Source organism: Monopterus albus, unplaced genomic scaffold (genome assembly GCF_001952655.1).
Source record: "Monopterus albus unplaced genomic scaffold, M_albus_1.0 scaffold1.1, whole genome shotgun sequence".
Classification (NCBI taxonomy): Eukaryota; Metazoa; Chordata; class Actinopteri; order Synbranchiformes; family Synbranchidae; genus Monopterus; species Monopterus albus.
In genome coordinates this window covers 5,811,349-5,827,905 of record NW_018127881.1, presented here as the reverse complement: position 1 = coordinate 5,827,905, position 16,557 = coordinate 5,811,349, and the positions used below count along the sequence as shown (strand labels likewise).

The following is a 16,557-nucleotide window of genomic DNA, read 5'->3' as shown; positions in this document are numbered from 1 at the left end:
AAATAAGCAACACACCACAATATGCATAAAATCTCCTGTAAAAAATGTACTTTTTAAAACAATCAGAACAGGGCATTTGTCTCAGTCCCTGTAACCTCAAACAATATAGCACTGCTTGGCACGTGGACTATTGATTAAAAATCAGTGTGTTTTTGAGAATCAATACAGTATTGCAAAATGTAATAGTGATACTCGATGTATCTATTTTCTTACACCCCTATTTTTTAGGATATATAGTGGTGTTTTTTTAGGATAGGACTTATAGAAATATCTTTTTTACTTTTGTGTAAAAACTTTGTGACTATTGCTCCAGAAAGGTGCTATTTAAATAAACTTTACTTACTTGTAAACATACTGTAAATATCTGCATGTCTGGAGAAAAAGTCCACATCTGAGCCAAAAGCATTCTTCCAGTTTCCCACCATGCATGTACAGTAGTCAGCACCCTAACAACACTTGCAGACTTTCTGTGACTTACACAGTTGACACACTGAAACTCCAACAGGTCAGTACAATATCTTTCACACCTTGAGGTACTGGTGCCTTTACTGCATTTTGATTTTCAGTTATTGTGGTGTGCTTGTTTGTCAAGCTTAGATTCAGGTTCGGGCAATTCCATATAGACTTGAGACACCTGAGCAATATTTTCTATTTTATATTTTCTCCTTTTGTGGAACCTTAGTTACACAAGAAGACTGATGAGTCATTGAGCAACTGAAAGACCGGAGTGTGCACCACCTCATTTTCTCCAAATGTCTGCAGTTACTGAACAAAGCCATTCCGACAAGAAGCTGCTGTCGTTGCAGTTCTGTGACACCTGTAATTTGGAGTTTAGTCATCTGTCTAGGTCATTCTGAAAAATAATGATGAGATCAAAATGAAACCAAAATGAAAAGATGAATAATAAGGTTAAGGACAGTACTGTTGTTTTTCACATCACGGATGGTACTGACAGTGATAGTGAAACTGAACAGGGCTAAAATCTGACCACCCTGAGGTTTATAATGGAAGAAAGAGCTGTAGTAAAAATGACAATACCTCAATCAGCTGCACTTTCTTAACCTCGTGTTTTTTAATAAACTAAAACTCTTTATGATGGCTAATCTGTCCATGTTTGAATTAGGAAAACATACAGATACAAATGGTGAAGTGTACTGTTCAGTATAGTGTTGCGTTTAGTAAGATGATCATCGGTCTACACTAGAAGTCTCTACATTTTTTTTCTTTTGCACAACACTAAATGGCAGTCAGTGTTATATGGCAAAAAACTGTTTAGCTTTCACACATTTGATAGACAGTTTGGTGCTGACTTGACACAAAACACCCACAATCTGCCTCCTTTTTTCCAGCCCCCAGTAACTCCATTCTTCTTTATTTGCTTACATAGATATTTTGATTATTCCTCCCGAGACTGTAACCGTTTAGATCTGAGCAAAGAGTAATGTTCAGTGAAAATGCAACAGAGCACAAATCTGTGCTTATCTGTAGCCAGTGCTTTTCCTTCCTTACTGTGAGGTTAATCATAAAGTCAATACTCTTAACGTGGAAGAGAATATGTGCAGCATGGCAACAAATAGAAGAATATCTACTAAATAGAAGTGATAACACAGAAGGGATACAAGTTGAATGTGACTATCAGCTTTAAACCAACACAGACATGGCATGCTATACACAAAGCTCTTGCTGCCTTGAAAGTAATGCCTCAACTCCTAGCAACACACACATGAAGGGATATGGAGATCACAGACCCAGACACAGAGAGACACCCCATATCTGAGAGCAAGTCAAAGCAAGCACACACAACTTGAAGGCAAACCTATGAGAGTGGCTGTAAAATCTGGGATAGTGGCTGCCCTTTGACTGCCAGACAAGGCTCATAAACGTTCATCTGAATCCCAGTGAACCCTAAATGCCCTCCTGTGCACTCACGATAGGGCCGCACACTGTGATCAGTAGGTGACCTGCGCTGGGTGGGGAGGGGAGGGGGACGGGCTCTGCCGAGAGTGAATTCGAGCCTCCTGCAAGGGCCTGTTTCTCATTCTCTGAGTGGGCTGTTGATGTAGTGCACGTATGCTGCAAGAGGAGGGCTAAAATGGTTGGAAATCTCATGGGGCAGGTTCAGAGCAGGGTTAGCCAAATACTGAATAAATCAAATGAGGCTTGGAAAGTCTTTTGCCTGCAGAAGGCTCTCAACTCCAGGGTGAGTGACCAGGTGCAGGTGGAAGTAGAGGGCTTAAGGTTCGGTCACATGGGGAGAAATCGGAGAGTGTAGCTGTCTCAGCTGTGGCCACATTCCCAGGTGTCTGCGCTGGCCATGTCAGTTGTATTTCAGACTATGCTGTGAAAAGATGTGATTAGAGGTCAACAAGCATCGTTTGTCTCTCCCAGTATGGTTAATTTACAAAGAATGTGCTGTGAATTGAATCATCACCTTTGATACTGACCACAAATACTGTATGTTTAAATGCAGCTTTATCTTAAATGTTTATTAGCCATCATTAGCTCTCACTTCCCCTAATGAATGCCAGAGAATTTCCCTTGTCTATACTTTACAAGAGACCCCGAGTGTATTTTTCCTATATGTAGTCCAAACATTTGTAATCCCAACACGAGAGGTTGGAAAGTCTGCCTCCAATGATCCATTAACTATGTTATAGGCGCCCGGATCTGGAGTCCATTTGGCTTGTTGTGCAGTGATGTTGAATGCATTTAAAACCTCAGCCAGTGCAGGATTTTGTCATTATTCACATCACATACACTTAAGGAGCCAGTGACTCCCAGTTTCCTGGCAGATAGCTCACTGTGACTTTGAAGCTCAGTATTCCAAAAAAAATCATCTCCACTTTCATTTTTACATTCATTTGATTAGTTTAAAGTGCAAAAAACTGTCCTTTATAAATACCATAATTTTTGTCAATTGTGTGCTGAATAGATAATGTGGAATAATAGATATACCCTTGGTCTGCACTAACACACTCAGCACAAGTGCCATCAGCAACTGAGAAGTGGACTATTATCTGTAATAAACCCCATAAGTCTGTGTGCTTTTGGACCAGTAGATGCTGCCTGAAGGTAATAGCTGAATGAGCTTAAAGCCAGGAGCAGCGAGAAGGTATTGGAGTTCAGCGAGGTGTTATTTGTTACAACGCCTTATCCGCTTTCTTTGAGCAACGCTGTTAGCACTCTCCCCGGTTTGTTGCTGTGTTCATCCATCACAGGCTAGATAGCATGATTAAAAAGGCTCATCCCTAACCCACAGCAAGGGGCCAGCCGTGACGCCTCAGTTGACCTGTCAAACCGTAAGAGTTATTATACACTGTGGTGTTAAAGGTCAAAGGGAGCAGCAAGCTCAGAGGGTGTCAGTCCTCAAACACACACACACCATGCTGTGTTTTCATTCCTTGTGGGGACTTTACATTGAATTACATACATTTCCTGTAGACTTATCCTAACCTTAACCATAACCACTACTTGCCTAACCCTCACCCTGACCCTAATACTTAACCTAACACCTAACCTTAAACCATGCTGCCACCCTAAAATTTGTGTAAACAGGTTTCAGTCCCCATAATATAACTAATACAAAGGCGCACAAACAAACTCAGTAGACAATGAATGAATAAGATGTGTAAGACATCAGCGTCTCTGTCTGTAGCATCGATACTGTTTACACATTTAGACAGATAGCTGCAGGCAGCACTGGCAGAGATGATTTTCAAGCAAACAAACATTTTGAGCATGTTTAAACATTCAGTCACTTCAGCCACTGCTGGCCATTTTAAAGGATGCAGCCGATACAGGTTGACGCCCTGTACAGATGCATTAGGTGGATGGAGGTGTAGTTCTACAACACAAAGTCAAACACTGGGTGGCTGGGGCATAACTCTGCAGCACACAACATCCCTGGAAAAGTGGCTTACTGGCAGTAACGCATTTTAAAAATTAATGGTCTCCTTTTTAATTAATCTGTTTGCAATTTTGAAATTAAAAGCGACAAACATACATAGTTTTTGTTACAAGGCCTGTCACACATTTCTAAAGGAAAGAAGTCGCCTATTCAATTCTGATCTTCCTGAGCTCCTATATAACATAAAAAAAAATCCCTCTAGGTCATTCACCTACGCTGTAAAACCAAGAGAGATCTGTTTCACATGTGGTTTCCAGTGTTCTGCTTTTGAACACTGACAGTTAACAGGGAGAAAGTGGGAGGTAAGCACTGAGGGACAAACAAAGCAAAGTAAAGCCTGCTTTTCACCGCAAGCAGAAGGCAAACACTCAAAGGGGAAGGGTGTGGGAGGGTGAAACACAGTTCACATTGCGCGGATGGGCTCAGGATATTTATAAAGCCCACCAGGCATCACGTCAGGATAGCTCTACAGAAAAATGTTGTTCCCAGATGGACTTCTTCAGCCAGATTTATTTATTACAGAGCAGCTTCCTCATAGATTACACAACAGTGTCACAGCACGGGCGAACTCTGTGGCTTGGTGTCTGTTGCCAACAGCTTGCCTTGCTCAAGGTGAATCAGATGCGGGTCAGATGGAGGGCAACGTCCTCTCAGCACCACCATCTGAAGAACAGAGCAGATATTAGGAGGTTATACAACCTTTTTAATGTGCCTTGGCTCATCCCGAAGTGAGACAGGAGCTGTGTAAGTCACAGACTTACTAAACCACAGAAACACTGATAAGACTGACAGGAATAAAAATAGATATCAGGTGTAATACATATCAGGTATATTTTCTTGGCTTATGTAAAATAGCTCTCAGCTAAGATGCTCTTTTAGAGTTCTCTTGGCACAGAAGCTTTCGCTCTATCACAGGACTATATTACACAGACAAAGGCTTCCCAAACCCACAGCCTACAGAAAGTCATGTGGCCAGAGTTGGCGGCATCTGTGAACTACACCTGAACTTAGCTAAATGAAAACAGACCAAACACAGAGTGTGCGTCAGGATGAAAGCATCTCCCTGGAGAACTGTTACTGAGGGTTCGTAGAGAGGAAGTGGGTCATCAAGCAGAGCAGAAGAGCTGAAAAGCACTTTCAGTGTTTGAGTCAGCATAGGGCTTAGTTATGTGTCTGAGCCAAAATCTTATCTCATTCTTAATTTTATTAATGTAGAGGTTATGGTTCCTTGTTATACTGATTTTTAGATGTTTTTCCATGTGTACTTCCTTCATATCTGCAACATCAAACATACAGTAGGTCAGAGGAATAAATAGGCTAGAACTTCCAAGTGAATGAAAACGTAATCACTGTGATCATATTGCTGTGTAAACTCTCTCTGGGTATGTTTTCCTCTCAGTGGACAGGCTCAGGATTTTTCAAGCTGGTTTTAAAACCATGCTGATGTGCCCATATGTATGTGAGAATAGGTCTTAGTCGCTGTAACTTTCCTACTCTCCCCATTGGCCCTGAAGGTTTACACATGGAATGCGACTTTGCTATAAAAAAAAAAAGAGGACCAAATACACAGTCTTTGTTGTGTGTAAAAATACACTCCAAAGTTTATCTGAAGCTCAAATGAAGGTGGAGGGATACATTCTAAAGGGCTAGACATGCTCTGTGCGTACCCTCATGCGTACATGAGGGACACATGCTTTCCTATTCATACATTTATACAAATTGAGGGTCTGCCTTCTGTCATCTAAGATGCCAGTCCGTGCGGACCGTCTGCATGGACAACTTCTGGCCATACACAAACATCCGTACAGAATCCAATTGGACCCTCACAGACCTGGGAAGATGACAAAAGTGACATCAATTGTCCATAGAGCACATGCAGGCCCTTTAATAGTCGTGTAAATTTATTGTTAGCTGGTGTGTATTTCTCAATACACACCAGCTCGAAGTGTGCTCGAAGTAAACTTGGAAGTGAGTTTGCAGATTTCATAGCTGGAGTTTTTTTTTTTTGTTGTTGTTGCAGTGTGTGGTTTTGGGACATCAGTTAAACCTGCTCTGAACCTGGATTACATTTTGCATGTGTAACATCTCCGCTCCATCTTTTTCTCCTGTTTATTGCTGCCTCATCTGCACTTTATATGCAGTAGAATATATAGAAGTTCGTTGTCAGTGTTTGCCCAGGGTGTTCTGAAAAAACAAAGTGAAAAAACAGTTCCACAGATTTCACCTAAGAGATCCTGGAAAGACCAACCGGTGAATAATCGTAGTCTAAACAGACATAAATACACTGTTTGCCAAGCTGAGAGAGTTAGAACTTACTTTGAAAAATAGGAGAGGTGCTGTGAGAGAAACTCTGCAGAGCACAGCTGTGTTAACACCAAATGAGCTAACAGCAGCTGATGAGGGGGAACATGCAAATAAATACATACCCTGTTATTTATCAACCAAACTAAATGTAAATGTGGAAGAGAGTGTTCCTAAAAAGGCAGCAGTGCTGCAAGTCAGCAGGTCACCTACAGTGCAACAGTGACATTGACTCAGCTTTATAGAAACCACTATTGGTGTATGCCAGCATACCGTATATCCGAGGCGCATGCTACAGTATGATAATCAAGAGAGGTGGAGATATTGATTATGCATTTATGTAAGTAAAAAGGCCAGTTCTGGTAACAGAACTTACACGCTGCTACTACAAGGTATCCCTCCGCCAGGGACACAAAGAGGGGAAATAGTCTTAAATAGATTATAACTATGAAAAACTTGAATTAGCTTAGTGAGAAAGCTGAAGCCAAATTTGAGCCTCAGACAAATTTTGGAGTGTATTTTTACACAGAACAAGGCCCTCATTATTTTACAGCATAGTCACGTTCCATGTATAAACCTTCAGGGCCAGAGTAGACAATAAGACAAATTAAAATGACTCAAACCTATTCTCATGTACAAATGGGCTGTCTACATTGTTTTAAGGCCAACTTGAAAAATCCTGAACCTAAAGCTAATTACTAATAGGAGAATTGCAAAAAAAAATTACTTAACATTCTTAAAATTGAGACATCTTTAACAAAAACATCCAGTTCAGTTAAAAGGGAGCAGAGGGTGTGGGAGGCAAAACCACAGCAGCCGTCCTCCCTACACAGTACACATTACCTGCAGATGGGTGTGTGTGTTTAGCACTTGTATGTTGTCCAAATACTGTGAATACTCCAGAGAGAGAGGGAGAGGAATAGCCAGTTTGTGTCTGTACCCTTCACACAGAAGCCAGGAAGAGTAATTGCCTGCTCAACACCTCAGAGGTGAAAGGTTGCCTGGGAACGCAGGGGGTGGTCGCACGACTCTCTGTAATTAGCCAGCAAAAGGACAAATGAGTCTCCCACCAGATCACTGTGAGCACATCACAGTGAAGGCTTTACAAGGCATTATCGTGGCTTCTTGGAGATCCCGATTACATGATCGGCTGCTCCTGAAATGAGAATAGAAATATTTTGGGAAAAGAATTGCTGTGCATGGTTTCAGCTGTTTTGTCTGATCTTCGGAGCACTTGTTTTGCATAATAAGTTATGTAATTCACACAGATAAGAAGCTATTTATTCAGACAGCTTTGAGTGGCAAACCAGTTTGAATAGGTTTAATACTCTTGTTTGGAGAGATGTGCAACACAGCTGCCCTCAATGGGACATGACTGGGTTTGGTACTTGTAAGTGATGAAAACTACATAGTGGCCTGTTTTCAATTGTCACAAAGCCTCAAGTCTAAGAGCTGCAATTTTGTACAATTTGTTAATTAGACAGTTCTACCATATATGGCAAATAGACAGGCTGAGACGTACGTCTCCTGTTAAATTAGACTGGGTTTCATATAACAGAATAATCAGAACTGCCCGCCCCCTTCCCTGCCACTGCTCTGCTGCCGGGCTCAGATGAGCCAGACTGGACTGAGATTGAACTGAGCCGAGGGATTCTAACATCTGGCTTGTATCTACAGCTTACGGTCATTTGGATGCGGTTGATGGTTTCCAGTAGAGCCACAAAGACTGAATTGTTCTGGGTTTGGGCCTTGTCTGCCTTGGACTTGGAGGCTGTGATGCTCTGGCGCCTGACTGCCACAGCTGGGCCTGTCTGTCAAATCCTCATGTGACACACAAGACTGAGTTATCCCCAGCGTGAGAATGAGAGAAACTGGGGTGGTCACCACATGACTGGAGGAACTTTGCTGAAATGTGAGAACATACAGTATATTAGGGCTAAATCACCACAATAATTATATATATTTAAAAAGTCTTCTACTTTTCACAGCTTTTTACTATATGAACTAATGTATATGAAATCAATATACAGAACTCTTTCAGGGACCAAGAGATGACAAACAACTGCCTCAGTCAGCTAAACCACATGCTGGTACCTCTCCTCCCCCACCAAAGTCCCACATTGCACTGCAAGTTTGACAATTGGGTTCAACACCAGGTCAAGCTCTGGGTTTGACAATGGGCCAACCAGTCTTCAATGGGAGTAAAGCAGACAGCTTTCCCACAAAGAGCTCACTCACACAGAGGGGATTCTGGCTTAGTGGCCTCTCCTATTTAAGCCACACAGACTGGAATTAAGGAAAATCTTTCTCAATGTTTTACAGTGTTACTGGTGCTGCCGCTAGTGTTGTTGGATGCTATGGATGCTATCAGTTAACGTCTCAGTGGTTCACTAAATCTCTGCGTTCCAAGAGGCGAGTCTTTCCGCTTTTCCTTCTGCGTGTTTATTTTGTCCATGTCTGCTCTAGATAAACACTGCTTGCACTGACATGAAAACAGTATGCCGCTGTGCATGTACAGATAGTCTGCAAGACTTCAGTCCAGGCTAGAAGACTGATCATAGTTTAAACAAATTGTATGTTTCACAAGTGCGTCTGTGTTTGTCTGTTGTAGCTTTTCATCTTTGTGCATGCATGTGTGTAATGATACACGTGAGTTTTTCTGTGTTGCTGTGTATATGCTGGTGTATGGCTGGAGAGCACTGACTGAGGGACATGGATCTTGCACACTGAGTGTGTGAACTCTGGCTGAACCCCAGGGTGTACTGTTTCAGGCACGCTCTGACAACCTCGCCCCAATGACCCGGCTCGCGACTGCACAGTTCACGGGGAGGTCCTCTACTCACGCACAGCCACCCCCTCCTCCCACTCCCTGATCCCCTCTCTGTTCCCCCTGCTCCCTCCTTCACCTCTCCACTCTACCCTCCCTCTCCTCTCAACTTCTCTCTGTCTCTCCCTTCATGCTGTTTTTTCACAACCCCTCCTGCTTTCCCTTCTCTCTCTATTTCTATCATGCTGTTGTCAACAAGACAGAAACTGTCTGCTAGCATCTTGGAGAGACAGATCCCACAGACCTGCCAATGGAGAAGAGAATATCTTCAAATACCAGACTCGAACGTCCTTATCAGGCTTGTGGAATGAGTTCCCTTTGTGGATAAATAAAATGTTCCTTGACACAGAATCAGCAGTTTGGAAAATTAACAACAAGATTTATTCAGATATCATCTTGAGGACTGAAAGGTATTAAAACATTGCTAAATACAAAAATGTTTGCTTATGTGTACAGGTACTCAAGCGCAATTTGAAGCACTTATTTCTATTCCACTGCATTTATTTAACATAACTACGACATTAACATACTGCTTATGTGTTACAAAAACTGAACCCCTAACACAGTAACACACACTGACAGGGGTCATTTTGCACAATGAGTACTTTTTCTTTTGATACATGAAGTACATTTGTTACTACCTCTGTACTCTGTAACCTAGCACAAGAAGACAGGGCAGTCTTTTAGGGCAGTCTATAAAGCGGTATTGCTATGTTACTTATTAAATTACTATAATACTTCTTCCACCACTGATTGAGTTGTATATGGGAACTTTACCTCCCTGCCTCTCTCTCTGTGTTTGGTTTCTCAGTCACTGCACGTCTTTTTGTTGTAGTTTTTTTTTTCTTCCAAGAATTACTTAAAATTATTAAACTTTATATTAAATCCAGTTTCCTTGTGCTGTTGATTATTTACTCTTGAGTGGGTTCATTAGCCAGACATACTGTGGCAACATTCAGGATGTAGAAGAACTGGTATGAAAACCTTTCTGAACTATGTCTATTAAAATAATGTGCAGGCATGATGCATTATCAATCAGCCCTGTAATCTGAAGTGCAAATTTTCAGCAGATTAAAAACAAAATTCAAAGATATGTTAGACAGATATGTGGGTGAAAGGTGAGAAATGACCAATGCAGTATTGTTTATAATGTTTTCATTGAGTCTCATTAACATAAATGCAAACAAAAATACTTCATCAGTCAGTTAAAGTGAATCGCAGTGACTGTAATTCATCTCCAAGCAAAGAACAGAAGGCTTGATGTTGACTCAACCTGCTCTGGATAGCATTACAATGTTTGTTCCTCAGTCAGTGAGTCACAACATAGCCCTCAGTGATTTTGATCATGTAGCCTGGGAAATATGATAATTCAGTGTGTATTTCAGTACTATTGTGCACAAACGGACCTATGACGGACTAGCTCAGGCTTGTAGTTTAAAGTGGCTATTGTATAGTAATAAAGGTGAAAAGTTGAGGTAATGCGTCATTAAAATGTCTTCAATATAAAATGTACAGAGTGAAAACAAGCTACTAGGCATGTCTCTGTCAGGTTGACTTGTACTTACTTGTGGCCACCTGATGTGATAGTCAATAAACAAACACTTCATAAATTTAGAAAGTATTCCATCTCTATCAATGTGTGTCTTGTGCCGTGTTATAGGCCTTCAAATGTCTCCTTGCTGATCACCCCACCAGTCATCTCATTAACTCCCTGCCAACCTCTCCCTAACCCCTGGTACAGGCTTTACTCTTGACATTATGGGAGGGACCACTTATCCACTCAAAGGACCCATGCTGTGCTGCCTGTGCAAACTGCCTGATTAGTTGGCCACCCCTGACTTGCTGTTTGGTCTGTGAGTGTTGAATGATAGATTCTCTCATTTGTCTTTTTCAAAAGTCTTTACACACTTCTGCTCCATCTGCAGGGTTAGAACATCCACCTGGTACTTGTGAATAAAATGTTTATACATGAACAGGCATTTCTGAAGTCAGAATGCTCTGAGTGAGCACCAAAGGGCTTTTTATGGTACATACAGGGAACTAGAAAAATAAACTGCTTTCAATTTCTCTTATATTACTTGATTTCACTTTCATCAAGACAGTGTTTTCTCTGTGTGACTGCACAGTTTAGTTTTCACATTGCAGAGCTGTTTCTGTGTCCAGTGAGAATAGTAACACAAGCCTTTACAAAGGCACACAGGGATGAGAGCTCTAAAAACAAACCTTAATCTGACTGTCAGAAAAATATTTATTGGTGAAGGTGGCTCTCCTCACCCTCCAGCCCCCGGAATGACCTCCGTTTACCCAGGGCATACCCCCGTTCCTCACACACCCCACAGAACTCCTGCTGGAAATGGGTTTGTGTTACAGGGCCCCTGGGGGTTCCCAGCAGGGGCTGGAGGCCGTCAAGAGCAGGCCCCTTAGCCATGGACAGCTCCTCTGCTCTCGCAGAGTCAGCGAGGGAAAGACCTGAACTTGGATTGACCCCACCAAGCAAAGTCCCCGATGGGTTCATCCACAGGCCACAGCTCCGGTTCCCCCTCACCCCTAAACCTTCCTGCTCTTCTCTTTTTTTGGACCTGTTTCTCTTGTTTTGGACCTGTTTTTCCAACTAGGCCAATACATAGTCCAGAAAAGTATCACCCCCCAGTCCCCCCCCACCCCTTCCTGCTTCGCATCCTCCCTTCCTCCCTCTGCAACACCATCAACCTCCCTCCCCCCAACACTCCCTCTTGTACAGAGTCACCTAGTTAACTCTTCTTTTCTCCTCTCTCACAAACAGGAAAGGCCTTTAAAGTTTATGGCTTCAGATGCTTCCTCCTTTTTACACCTGCCATCCCAGTGAGTTGGGAGTGTGGAAACATGATGTAGGTGTTTGTGCTTCTGTGACCTACAGAGAAAGAAAGAGTCTGCCATTGACTTAAAACTACCTATTCTGAACCATTTTTATCTGCTTATACTTTAGTATTTTTATTTTTATGCTACTTTACACATATTCTTCCCTGCTGAAACCAGCTTTCAGTAAAACAATAAATCAATGTGATGTTACTTATCAAATCATTCACAGAGATTTAGATGAGATAGAGATCTGATATTTAATAGTCCACATTTGATTGTCCTGTTATTTTGTTCTATAATTTTAATTAGGTTCTTATGAATAACTTCTCTTGGGTTGATTTTTGATTTATATAATTTACGTAGGTGGTTGGGGGGCAGACACAGTCTCTATGGGGTACTGGGAGTTTTGGGTGGGTAGGAGCTGCAGAGAGATGCAGAGAGGTGTGTAAGACTGCAACCCTACATCCTGGTCTCAGTTCTGGGTTATCATAATTTAGGTTATAAAATAAACTCGTCCAGATTTCTAGATATGAGAGCCGCACCATCCAAAGTGGGATGGATGCCATCTCTACTAATCAAACCAGGTCTTCCCCCAAAAAACAGTCAGCTGAAAGACGCTAGGAGGTAGCTGCAGAACTGGTGATAATCCTTTGCAGGTTTGCTGCTACAAGGAACCTCTTTCACATAACAGATGAGTGTGTTATTGTATTTTATTGTTAATATTAGAATATTGATTAGTGCAAGACAACTATAATATTATACAACAGAACAGAAATTACTAATGGCATGAGCAGATTATTGCAAACACTGAATCACTGAATACTCAGCAGGTAGACAAGACAAGATTTTTGCCATTTCAAATGTAGGTACCTCAGCATTGCCTGTACTTTACTACTATTGGTATGAACCTATAACAATTTCCTTGAGCCACCCAGAAGATAAATCTGTTACATTACTTCTCTATTTTGCTATTTTTAGGAGTTCCACTAAATATTGTGAGTCAGTGTGTCACCAAGAGGAATTCCTATGCACTTATTGTGTATGGGGACTGATGTTCATCACTTCTGACTCTGAACTCTTCACTGCTGCTGTGGCATTAAAAGCAGTGGACTTTTCCACTCATCCTGAATCTGTGTGAGGTCAGAGCAGAGCAGCTGGCAGAGAAACAGATATTAGTACTGCTACTATAAAGGCTTAAAGAGGGACAAGGCTCCAGAGGCACTGGCAAGTCTTGTCCTATGAAACTTGCATAAAAAAAGTCTATAACATCCAATATTCTCACCTTAGTTGTTCACCATTTATGATACCAGCAGGGGGCCTTGATGGATTTAGAGGTAATTGGATTTCAATTAAATTCTATGGTGAGGAATTTTAACATGGAAAGGAAATTTACTGGCACAGTCTTTTCTTTTTCCCACTCAGAAATGTGGCAAAGCGTGGGTGTTTTTATCTTGGATTCATTATTTTGTAGGATTAATTTTAATGTAAATCAGCCTGCGTTTGGCAGTCAGGATCGGATCACAAACAAGAGCACTTAAATGAGAACAGCACCATGCTGCACAAGGAGCACGCCATGTAACTATACAATCGCTGGTACGTCTGTGGAAATGTGATGCCTTTGCACCCCCATGTGGCACAGTAATACTGTTACACCATTGTTGAAGATTTAGTGTGGTTTTCAAGGGAGCTGTTCTCCTTGATGATCCTGATTTTGATTTATTATTTTGTAATATTTGATGAAAACCTTTAGGAATATTGGCATTAATGTCATTGGACTCTCTGCTGTTACTGATAGAGTTATGAAATAAAAACATAAGTTTGAAGCTCCAGCATGCATCAATACTTGGTGTCAAACAGTCCATTTGTGAAGAAGTGACTCTTACTCAAAGACAGAAACTGAAGAACTGCAAGACACAGGCTGGTGATTGAGCTGCCACGGAGGTGTAAAATATAGAACCACTCCATTAATAACACTTTTTTATAAACTCACAGCATATTTGAGTTTTTATAGCATTTACAATTGTTTCCTCCAGTGAACAGGAAAATGTGTTCTTATGGGCTGTTTTAAAAACCTTTTATAGTAGTTCCATACTCTCAGAAATACTTTTATTGCCTATGTTTCTAATTTAGTCTTCAAGAAAAAGCTCAGTCTTATCCTTCTGGGTTCTTATGTTAAGAACAGGTTTGTCCCCAATACTTCGATCTGTGTTATAGATGCTTTAAAGACATAAGGAAAAGATTATAGCAATTTGATTATTCAAAGAATATTTTAGGAATGGAATGTACATTTACAGCAGTGTATGGCATCACAGTCTAATAGAAATGTGCACATGAAAATCTGTTAAAACTGGTCACTGATGGTGAAAGCACCATTCAGTTGTCCTTATAATGATGACGCATTTGTCTAAATAAACAAATTCAAATTAACTTGAATGTAACTGGTCATATGAATTATGTTAACTATTACAAATAAAGGGTAAAAAGTCATTTGTAACAGCGAGAAAAACTTTGGGAGTCACCCAATCTACTTACCCTGAGGTTGTTCTTGCATGAGAGAAGGGAGATCACAGATCTATAGTGAGTTGATGGAAAAGGATGATACTTTAATCTCAGCCGGATCTCAGCAAAGATAAAGGGTACACTGAAGAGAAAGAAAAGGATTATAGTCTTTTCTGACAGCTGACTTCATGACTTTTGATGTTCTGAAGGAAGAAACACGCAAGAGGAAAAACTGCTCAGACTAGAGTAAATAGTACAAGTGTATATCTAGGATGATTTACAGTAGGTTAAGAGTCCACTGTATATATTATCATTCTTAATTGTGTAACCTTTCCAAAAAAAAATCTAGTCAAAAATAAATAATTTACACAATGTTAAAAGATACTGGAAAAATATTGGCCTCCAAAGCAAAAAGAAAACATGTTAACCTAACGTTTTCCAAGATTAACAACAAAATCATAGGCTTTGAAATAGCAGACACTTATTGTAATGTATATGACAGAAACATGACATGGAAACATGTTACTGAGGTGAACCCAGCATCACTGGCTTTATTCAGAGTTCTGTGAATGAAGCCTTCTCTTTGGTCTCCAAACGAGTAGCAAGAACATTAAATCACGAATACAACATTATCAGACTTTTGTTTTGATAAATGCTGTTTTGGAATAAGCAATTTAGTGCAAGGCTTTCAATGTGCATTAACACAGTGTAATATTGTTTATGTCTTTGACACTCTTTTGGGTTGAAGTGATTTATTACCACTGCTGGTGAATGGTACGATTTTCAACAACTTTCAAAGAACTGAGTTTCTTCTCTTCACTCCCCTTTCCCCTCATCTGCTTGAACCCTTACTTCCTTTGGTCCTCTCATGGTGGCTGCCTCACCTCTGTTAGCATAAGCATACAGTCTAAAGACGGTGCCGCAAACATGGATGGATGATGTTTAACGACTTGTGAATATTTTTGACCGTGTTACCGGTCAGGCCTCCTCCTCAAGAACTTATGGTGAACGTGTTTGTGACATGGGAAGCTATGGAAGCCCATTCCCGCCAGTTACTCCGACTTAGCTAAGTCGAAATTCCGACATAGCTAAGTAGAAATAATAACTTAAGTAAATCTAAGTAGAAATTCTAACTTAGCTATGTCAGAATTTTGACTTAGCTAAGTCAGAATAACTACATAGCTAAATCGAAATTCCGACTTATAAATGTCGAAATTCCTACATAGCTCAAAGTATCTTGACGTAAGCCTGTCAAGCGGAAGTAGTTATTCTTTTTCCTGTTTGGTTGTTTTTGGCGCGGAGACAGAGAGCTGCAGCACCCTTTACCGTAGCGTAGCGTGCACTGGATAACAAACAGCCATTGGAATTCACTCAAAACGGACCCACGCCTGAAATAATCTTCAGTTATTCCATCCATCTGAACTGTGTGGTGTGAAAGGTGCTGTAGCGTTAGCTCTCCGTCTCCGCGACAAAACACGAAGAAGAATAACTACTTCCGGTTGACAGGCTTACGTATATTGTAATGACCCCCGGCGTGGAGGAGAGAGACTACCTATACTTTGAGCAGCTAAACTAGCTAGCAGGGCGCTAGCACCTATGCTGTCAATTAGTGCCTACTCCAGGTCCCATACACCGCACGACTCTGGGTAGCACTTGGGCGTGTCCTTCATAATGACTACCATGCAACTCTGTCTTTCTGGTCATTTATTTAGAACACAGAACCGCTCCACACATCACATTCCCAACAGGGTCAGTTTTACACATACAGCTTAGACTTACGGTTCAACAACACAGCACTCAACCAGCTAGCAAAACATTAACACATACAAGTCATCAAGATAAACACAACAGGGTAACACATTAGAACATTTTAACACACTTTAACAACTGTTCTCTGAACTCATCATTGAACTCCCATGATGCCCCCCATGCATCATGTCGCTGCCACCAGACCCCTCCCCAATAGCCGACGTAGGTCGCCACAATATGCTTCTCCTGGTCGGAAAAGTTACAGTGGTTAGCTTTAAAAAAATGTCTATATGAGCTTTCGGTGCAGTACATGAAGCCAAATATGTTATCTGAGACGCAGCAGGATGAAGACCCTGTTCGAGTTTTCTTCACCACAGCCGAGCTAGCCCTAAGGCTGCTACGTCTAGCTGCTAGCCCTAAAGCTGCAACCTATAGG

At 41.2% G+C, this 16,557-nt stretch overlaps 1 long non-coding RNA gene across 1 annotated transcript; it reads right to left on the bottom strand.

Moving 5' to 3' along the window:
- Positions 1-4,212: 4,212 nt before the first annotated feature.
- Positions 4,213-14,513, bottom strand: LOC109954454 (uncharacterized). Its single transcript, XR_002274133.1, has 4 exons — positions 14,406-14,513; positions 7,891-8,113; positions 7,052-7,364; positions 4,213-4,570 (listed from the first exon to the last, which is right to left on the bottom strand). It is a non-coding gene; the product is annotated as an uncharacterized LOC109954454 (long non-coding RNA).
- Positions 14,514-16,557: the final 2,044 nt, after the last annotated feature.